The sequence below is a fragment of the Neodiprion lecontei genome, chromosome 5 (genome assembly GCF_021901455.1).
Source record: "Neodiprion lecontei isolate iyNeoLeco1 chromosome 5, iyNeoLeco1.1, whole genome shotgun sequence".
In the NCBI taxonomy this organism is placed as follows: Eukaryota; Metazoa; Arthropoda; class Insecta; order Hymenoptera; family Diprionidae; genus Neodiprion; species Neodiprion lecontei.
In genome coordinates, this window is record NC_060264.1 from 19,790,513 (window position 1) to 19,797,955 (window position 7,443).

Consider the following 7,443-nt stretch of genomic DNA (forward strand, 5'->3'; position numbering starts at 1 on the left):
AGAATCCGAAAAACAGATTTTTAAAGAAATGTCGGTCTGTCAGTTTGTCCGACAAACTCCCGCGATGATCTTGACAACGATATTTGTAAACGGCTAATCTGATTTTCTTCAAATTTGAACGTAGTATTTTTTTATAGCTTATCCCTTATTTTAATCATCATAGTTCTTTGGTGTTTGACTAGAAAAGTCATATATTTTTTACGAAAAATAGAACACCTCAGATCGTCGGTATTTTGTTAAAAAATTGAAAGAATAAAATTTCGGATTGCGGAAGAGAGAATCAACCATCCAAGAATACTGGATTCAAATTTGAAGTGCATCGTTTGTGTCGTTTTTGAGGTATTGTAGTCACTAAAAAACACGTCATCGAGTGAAATGATTCATGCTTTAACAATGCTTCCTATTAATTGGCTAGAATAAAAAGAAGACGACGTGGAAACTCTGTAAAGAAAACGGACAACGAAATGTTTGAGGAGAAGCAGACAAATATTGCACAGAAATTGCGATTGCGAGCTCTGACCATATTTTTCACACATATCGAAGTAAAGGATCGAGTTTCATACCTAACGACAAAACAATACATGTAAAGAACAAAGTTCTCAGAAAAGCCCACAACGTTCTATAATTACTGTTCAAATCACGTTCGATACCTCTTCCGATTTACTTACAACTGTCGAAGTCTGTTTACTAATATAAGAAGTTTCATGACGTAGCTTCACGGAATAATTACGCAGATTCACAAAACTGGAAATAAACTTGATGAGAAATACGATACGAGCATGTCATGGTGTAGAAGTATAGTCTAAGAATGAGTAATCAGGACAAACAATTCTCTCTCAGAATGGTAGGAATGCCATTGTTGATTCATAATAATCGTTTCTGTTACCCTCTCGTTCTTTTTGTTCGAGTTTGATTACGAGTGTTGCTTTCACCGATTTTGCGTCCCAGGTTATGTTGGCCTATGTTCCGTTATTTCATTGTATCTGGGACTAAACTATCATTCAAAGAATACGCGAAGAAATTCTTATTGGCTTTCGCAAATTCATTAAACGTCACCTCGTGGCAGTATAGTACTTTGTGTACTGGTGCAAGAAAATGGACTTTTGACGAAGGTTACGAATACAAGTGCTGCCAGCTTCACAACTTTCGTCAAGAGTCCGCTTCTTCGCACGAGTGACATGTACTTTTTGTCAAGAGTGCAGAAAAGGTCCTTTTTTATGGTGTTTGTGAAGCACGTCCAAAAGTAACTAATTGTAAAGTGTTCAAATAGCGTGCGAAAAAGTAACTAGTGGGTATAATAGAGACTATAAACGATCTACGCATGCGCAGCCCATACCCTTGTGAAAAGAGCCACTTCTCACACGATTCGCAAGCACCAAAGAGGGACTTTGGTGCACGTGTTACATTATTTATTTTCGTGGCAAGTGCGCATACAATGGAAATTTCTTGACGAGTGTAAAGCGTGAAACTCACACGAGTGAAGAAGTGACTATATGCGCACATACTACAAATTCTACTTTTCGTGCCACCTCGTGTCAAAAACTACAAAATAGTCGAGTCGTTGAATAGTTGAGAATATGCTTTATATTTATAATTAGTTTATACTTAATAATAAAAGCGATTTTTTGTTTCACATTTTACTCGGTAATGCCGACCATGTATGACAAAATGCAGACCGGAAAGTTTCCACTTGCTTTCCGTGTCTTGATGTTTGTAAAATAGACCCGAGCTGATCAGTCGTTGTTTACTTCCGACGACACACTGCCACAACCACGCCCACATCAAGGATCTCAATTATCTTTTCCTAACCATCTGCATCTCGCGCGCGTTACCGATAGCATTTTATCAGAAATTTGTACTGACAATACTTTTCGAAGTAGATCTTAGATGATATAGACATGGAGGAAGCTTGGTGTACCCTTTCCTGTCAATGGAAATCGGCACAGAGAGGGAAGTAGTAAGACTAGTTTTTTTCTTTGTCTAACGCACTCGTAGAAAGATAGTAGAAAGAGAGGGCATCTAATTTACTACGTCTCTCCCTCTCTCTCTCTCTCTCTCTCTCTCTCTCTCTCTCTCTCGCCGGCTCGAACACTTTTTCGGCATCGATGCTTCCTTCGTGTTTATATGCTCTAAAAAATGGACAATATACAAGTTAGATTAGGTTACGTCAGCTTCTTTTTGCGGGAAAGCAATAAAACGTCACCAGCTACTCCGGTGACTGTCGAATGGGCCCGGCGCCACTGGCTATCAATAATTATGTACACATTTTGCTCATCGGTTATATTTAATTGCGGGTATAAGCGTATACAGTTTATGTATATTTATGGGTGACGAGCACGCATTGAAATTCCGATTCCAAGAATCGTAGATAGACAGCTGTGAGAGATCGCGCCTTGATCGCTGCCTTTCTCCCTTGCCCCTCTCTTTCTTTTTCTCTTTTTCACCGTGGTACGCCTCTCGTCGAAAGCCGGTTGGCCGAAGCTTGAGGCCCATAGCCGACTAGAATGACGTAGCGAGGTCGCACAAGGCGAGCAACCTGGCTAACTCACACTATCGGGCATTAATTACAGAGCGAGAGAGAGAAAGAGATAGGCGTGCGTAACACGAGTTCAGGTATATCCTGCTGCCTATAACGCGTATTTATTTAGTTACAAAACCGGTATGCCAAGACGCTCGGGGCGCTGCCGCGCCCGATTTACGCCCTGCAAGCGGTTACGGTTTTTCACATTATTATTCATCGCCCTCGAGTTGTTCTCACGAGATCCACGTGGTGGCGTCTCCGGGAAACACCTTACGTACACCTATCGCCGTGGCTGCAGCGATTGCAGCGGAAGAGGAGAAAAGGGCGGCACGTCGGAGGCAGGGGGGGGGGGAGGCTGCTGCACCGGGGAAGCTGCGGCTATGCGTGACCGGTATTAATCCCGGCTCTGCTAGAATCGGAATAGAAAAAAGCTGACTCTCTGTAGGCATGCATGAGACCAAGTTTAGAAAGGTGTTTAGGCGGCTACTCCCAGATTCTCAGAACCAGCTGCTCGTTAATTGTAATCAACACCGACGTCGAACTGTGAATATGCTGTGTATGCTGAAAACCCCTACCATTTAGCCAAACTTCAGATGTAAGTTATAACTTTGAATTCTATGTGGATGATAAACTGGGATCCCGAATTTTAGACTCTATAATCTTCAGGTATTTAGTTGGGCAGAGGATATCCGGAGGAACAAAATTTTTTAGAGTCGACTGAAAGATATTTCTATGACTTTGAGATCTCAAATTCAATTAATACTTGTATCGCATCGTTATACTAGATAAGAATTGCGACTTGCACTTAAAAACCTTGAATGATATTCCGCAATACAAGGCATGCGGTATGCGTACTACCGCATAGATATACACATGGAAGCCAATCAGTGGAGAAAGCAGAAATATTGATTGTGGTATTTCTGGCTCTGAAAGCACTCACGGCTTTTCATTACAGAAACGAGAGAAATTTCGGGCTGGTTACACCGAGCGGATTCTTATCCTCTTGGGTAATTCCACACTATCGAGATTCCTGGAATGAAAAAGTCTCAACGTTTTTTATACGTTTAGTTTGCAAACCATTGCAATTAATCAACTGCATGGCAAAATATTCTATCCCAATCTGAATATGTAAGATATACATAATAGTCTTGAACAATCTGAATGAATGCAACTTTCTATATGCATGCATTCATGTGAAAAGATAAAGCGTAGAGAATTGTAAGAGGTTGACGTCTGATTGTGATTTATACGACATCGGCTACCTGTAGGGAAGACTGCACAATGAGAACGGCACGCGAGGAACTAGATTAGATTATTCCCATTCATTACTTATCCCCTTTGTGCATTGCACCTGGAATATTGTGTTAGCAGTTATCTAACTCAGTAAGTGTTTATGCAAAACTATGTTATTTATTAGCAAAAAAATTGCTCTCAAGGTTTCTCAAATAATCGGAAGAATCCCAATTTCTTGACGCAACTGTGCCAAAGTCCTGCGATAATTCGCTGACATTTTGACGATTAACAATAAGTCTGACAGAAATTTTCAATTGTCGGGTATTCCCAAAACTCTTCTGAAATATTTTGAAAACCATTCTGTGATTCGGTAAAAATTTCTTCTGAGAGTTTCGAAGGAGACCGGTTTGTGAGAGTTTTCGAATTTGCTTGAGATAATTTCAAGAGAATTTCAGGAAATCTTCTATCACGAGCCCAGATGCAATTTCTTGTAGCGTAAATATCATCCATTGTGCGAATTATGTCACTTAAATATGTACTAATGGTTCACGGAGTAATTTAAATGAGTTATCGTGTTATGATACTTTAATGCTTAGCGTTTTATTATGGTGTTATGAACGCTGGCAATTCCTAAAGTAAATAAATCGACCAATAGCATTGCAGCCTTCACACGGGCACCGATTTGAACAGGAGACGACATCAACATCGCAAACACGGTTCATTGTCAGTTCAGATCGGAACGTTGTTGCGTCAACAGTGACTGAGCGCCGCTGTCTCGCGCGCATGCGGGCTCAAACGAGTTGATCGTGCGCACACGCCGAACATTAATAAACGCCTCAGCAAGCAATTCCGCGCACTCAAATCGAGTAGTCCCAAGCCTGCAGCCATGGCTAGAGGCTTGGGACCGTTCATGGAATTTGCTACATTGAACTTACGTGACGGCCAGGACGCTGCATGTGTCGAATAAATTCAATTCAAAGCACATTGACAAACAATGGGCAATTTGTTTCCTTTATTTCTCATTACCCGTTGTCATAGCTTATCTCTCACGTTGTAACGGTATCAGCTGATTTTTTTTTACCCTTCTCTAGCAGAACTTGTAATTCTTGCATCCATTGTCCGGCGACGTGTAACGATTGGTTAAAAATAATCGAATTGAAAAAACATACTCAATATCTTTTGTAATTGTGGTGTGTTGTTTTGACGAAAAAATTTGGCAGGAGGAATTCCCAATACATAGTCGACCTCCTCAATAAGAAGGCTCTGAATAAGATCGCTCTCCCGAATCCATGACCGAGAAAAACCACACTACCGTGTTGGTTTTGAATGCGATCAGATTCATTTCTAACTCTCAGTAAGAAGGTTCGCTGAAATTATAGCGCTTTTATTGAAAGAGCTGCGTTCGTTTCCACTGAGCGAGCGTTTCGGTAGATAGTGCGGGTACTCCGTTTTTTCAGTATTCCTTCCCCTACAGCTCCGAAGCGCTCTTATTGAGAAGATCGACTGTATTTGTTCTTGGTGTCTACAAAAGGATTTAGAACAAATTTCAACGTCACAATTTTTAGAAAATTCAGTCCCAATAATTTCTGCATCAATAGCGTAACTGTAGAAAATGTTCTATGTTGAAATACTCGTTTTTAACAACGGTTATAAAATATACTATACTTATACATATGATTGAAATTCGACATAGAGCCAAAGCTGAGCAACATGACACCGCGGAAAGGAATGAGCTGATTATCGTTTACAATAAAGTACACAAATATCAAGGCACAGAAAAATAAACGCAACTTATTTTTCATCTTGAGTTGATGCAGAACTATAAATACAATTAAAAACTCCGTCTCTAATTAAACACGAGACTTCCGGAACGAAATATTGCTTTTTCTGCCAACAGATGATCTACTTGTTTGTGAAATTTGTACAAAGATCCATGTCTTCACTATGCATGGGATTGAAGGATACAGTAGGATATAAAATTAATGATATTTAAAAAATGTGAGTACTTATTGCTTTCATATTTTCGCCGATTACTTAAGATTTTTTTCTACTCACAATTATATGTAGCATACAAGTGTGCAATTTGTTATCGCTGGTTCGCAATGATCATAAAATATAGAAATAAACAAACAAAATAAAAAACAATCTGTTCATTCTTGCGAAATCGTTTACGCACGAGGTTATCGCTAGGGTCAAGACATTCTGCTCGAGGAGATACCGGGCGCCAGGTTGCGCGCGCATTCGCAAGCTACTTAGCAGAGCCGCAAAAATATACGTTACATCGAATACACACATGCGGGCGAGTGTGCGTAGATTTAACGTTTCATTTTTCAGCGAATAGGAAACTCCTCAGGCAAAATACCGCGGCGATGACTGGGCGCGAACCCGAATCCCGACCGCGTTCCAACGCGCACGGCTTAATAATACACACGCACACACATATATATATATATACAACTGTGGATACGAGTTAAATATATGCGAGTAGTTGGAAAGAGAGAGGGCGGGAGGGAGGGAGGGAGGGAGGGAGAGAGAGAGAGAGAGAGAGAGACAGCGATACTATGGGCGAGGAAAATGGTAGTAGGCGAGGGGCGCAGGGGGGGATCAAAGATAGAGAGGCGTTACTTGGAATGCCACTCTGTAGGACGCGGCTGAAATAGACCGTCAACCCACTCATTCCTACAGGTATGGATATGTATGATATATGTAATATGTATATGCACATACCAACGTATTATATTTATGTATGTACGAGGCGGCGAGGCGAGGCGATGCGAATCTAATGCCTTTTTGTATAGTTGATCCGTGTATGTGGAGGTTTTTATCATGGATGGTGAACGGATAGTTAAGTTAACTATACCAGTATGGTCGTTATTTATGGTGTTTACGTGCCGAAAGCACTACTATAAACGACGACTTCGATGACGACACGATTTCAAGTTACTAATAGTTAATGTAATTCCGTTGCGGTGGTGAAATGAACGGGAAAAGGTAGAGGGAAATGAGTACGCAACAAAATCCAGAGTGGAAATAGTTGTTGAGGAATTCAACGATCATTATTTTAATTTTCAATTCGTACTGGTTGTAACTGTATTAAAAAGAGTATTCAATATATTCTAGAATAATAATATTTAATCTATAGTTAACGGTTTTCCTGGAACTGTTTTTTTTTTTTTAATTCTACAATTATTTGTGTGGTTGCAACTATTTCCACTTTTTTTTAAAGAGAAATTTGCAAGTTGGAGATCAAATTTGGTTTTTCTGCGAGAGTGCACAATCATTGTGCAACTATTTTCTAAAATTCCTACGAAGTTTCTGTGAATTTAAATGTATTTTATACTGTAATAGAAAGCTGAGGGTGATATTCTTAAATCAATAAATTTGTACGTGCGAATGTATATTTATTTTCCTGAACACACTGTAAAATAATTTCGAATATTTGTGGTAATGCCCAATTAGTGTTCTATTATTATATCTGGTAATTATGGTAGAAAATTATACGGAGTAGGCTCTGTAAGAATAACCGCATGAGTAGATAAATCTTCCATTTAGCTGTCGAAATATAGTTGCAACTATTTTCGCTGTAACGGAAAAGCACTCTAATACTAGTGTATTTAATACGGTGAATGGGAATTAATTACCAGAGGTTTTTCTCAAGAATAACTAAATTCTGAACCTTTTACCTCGGA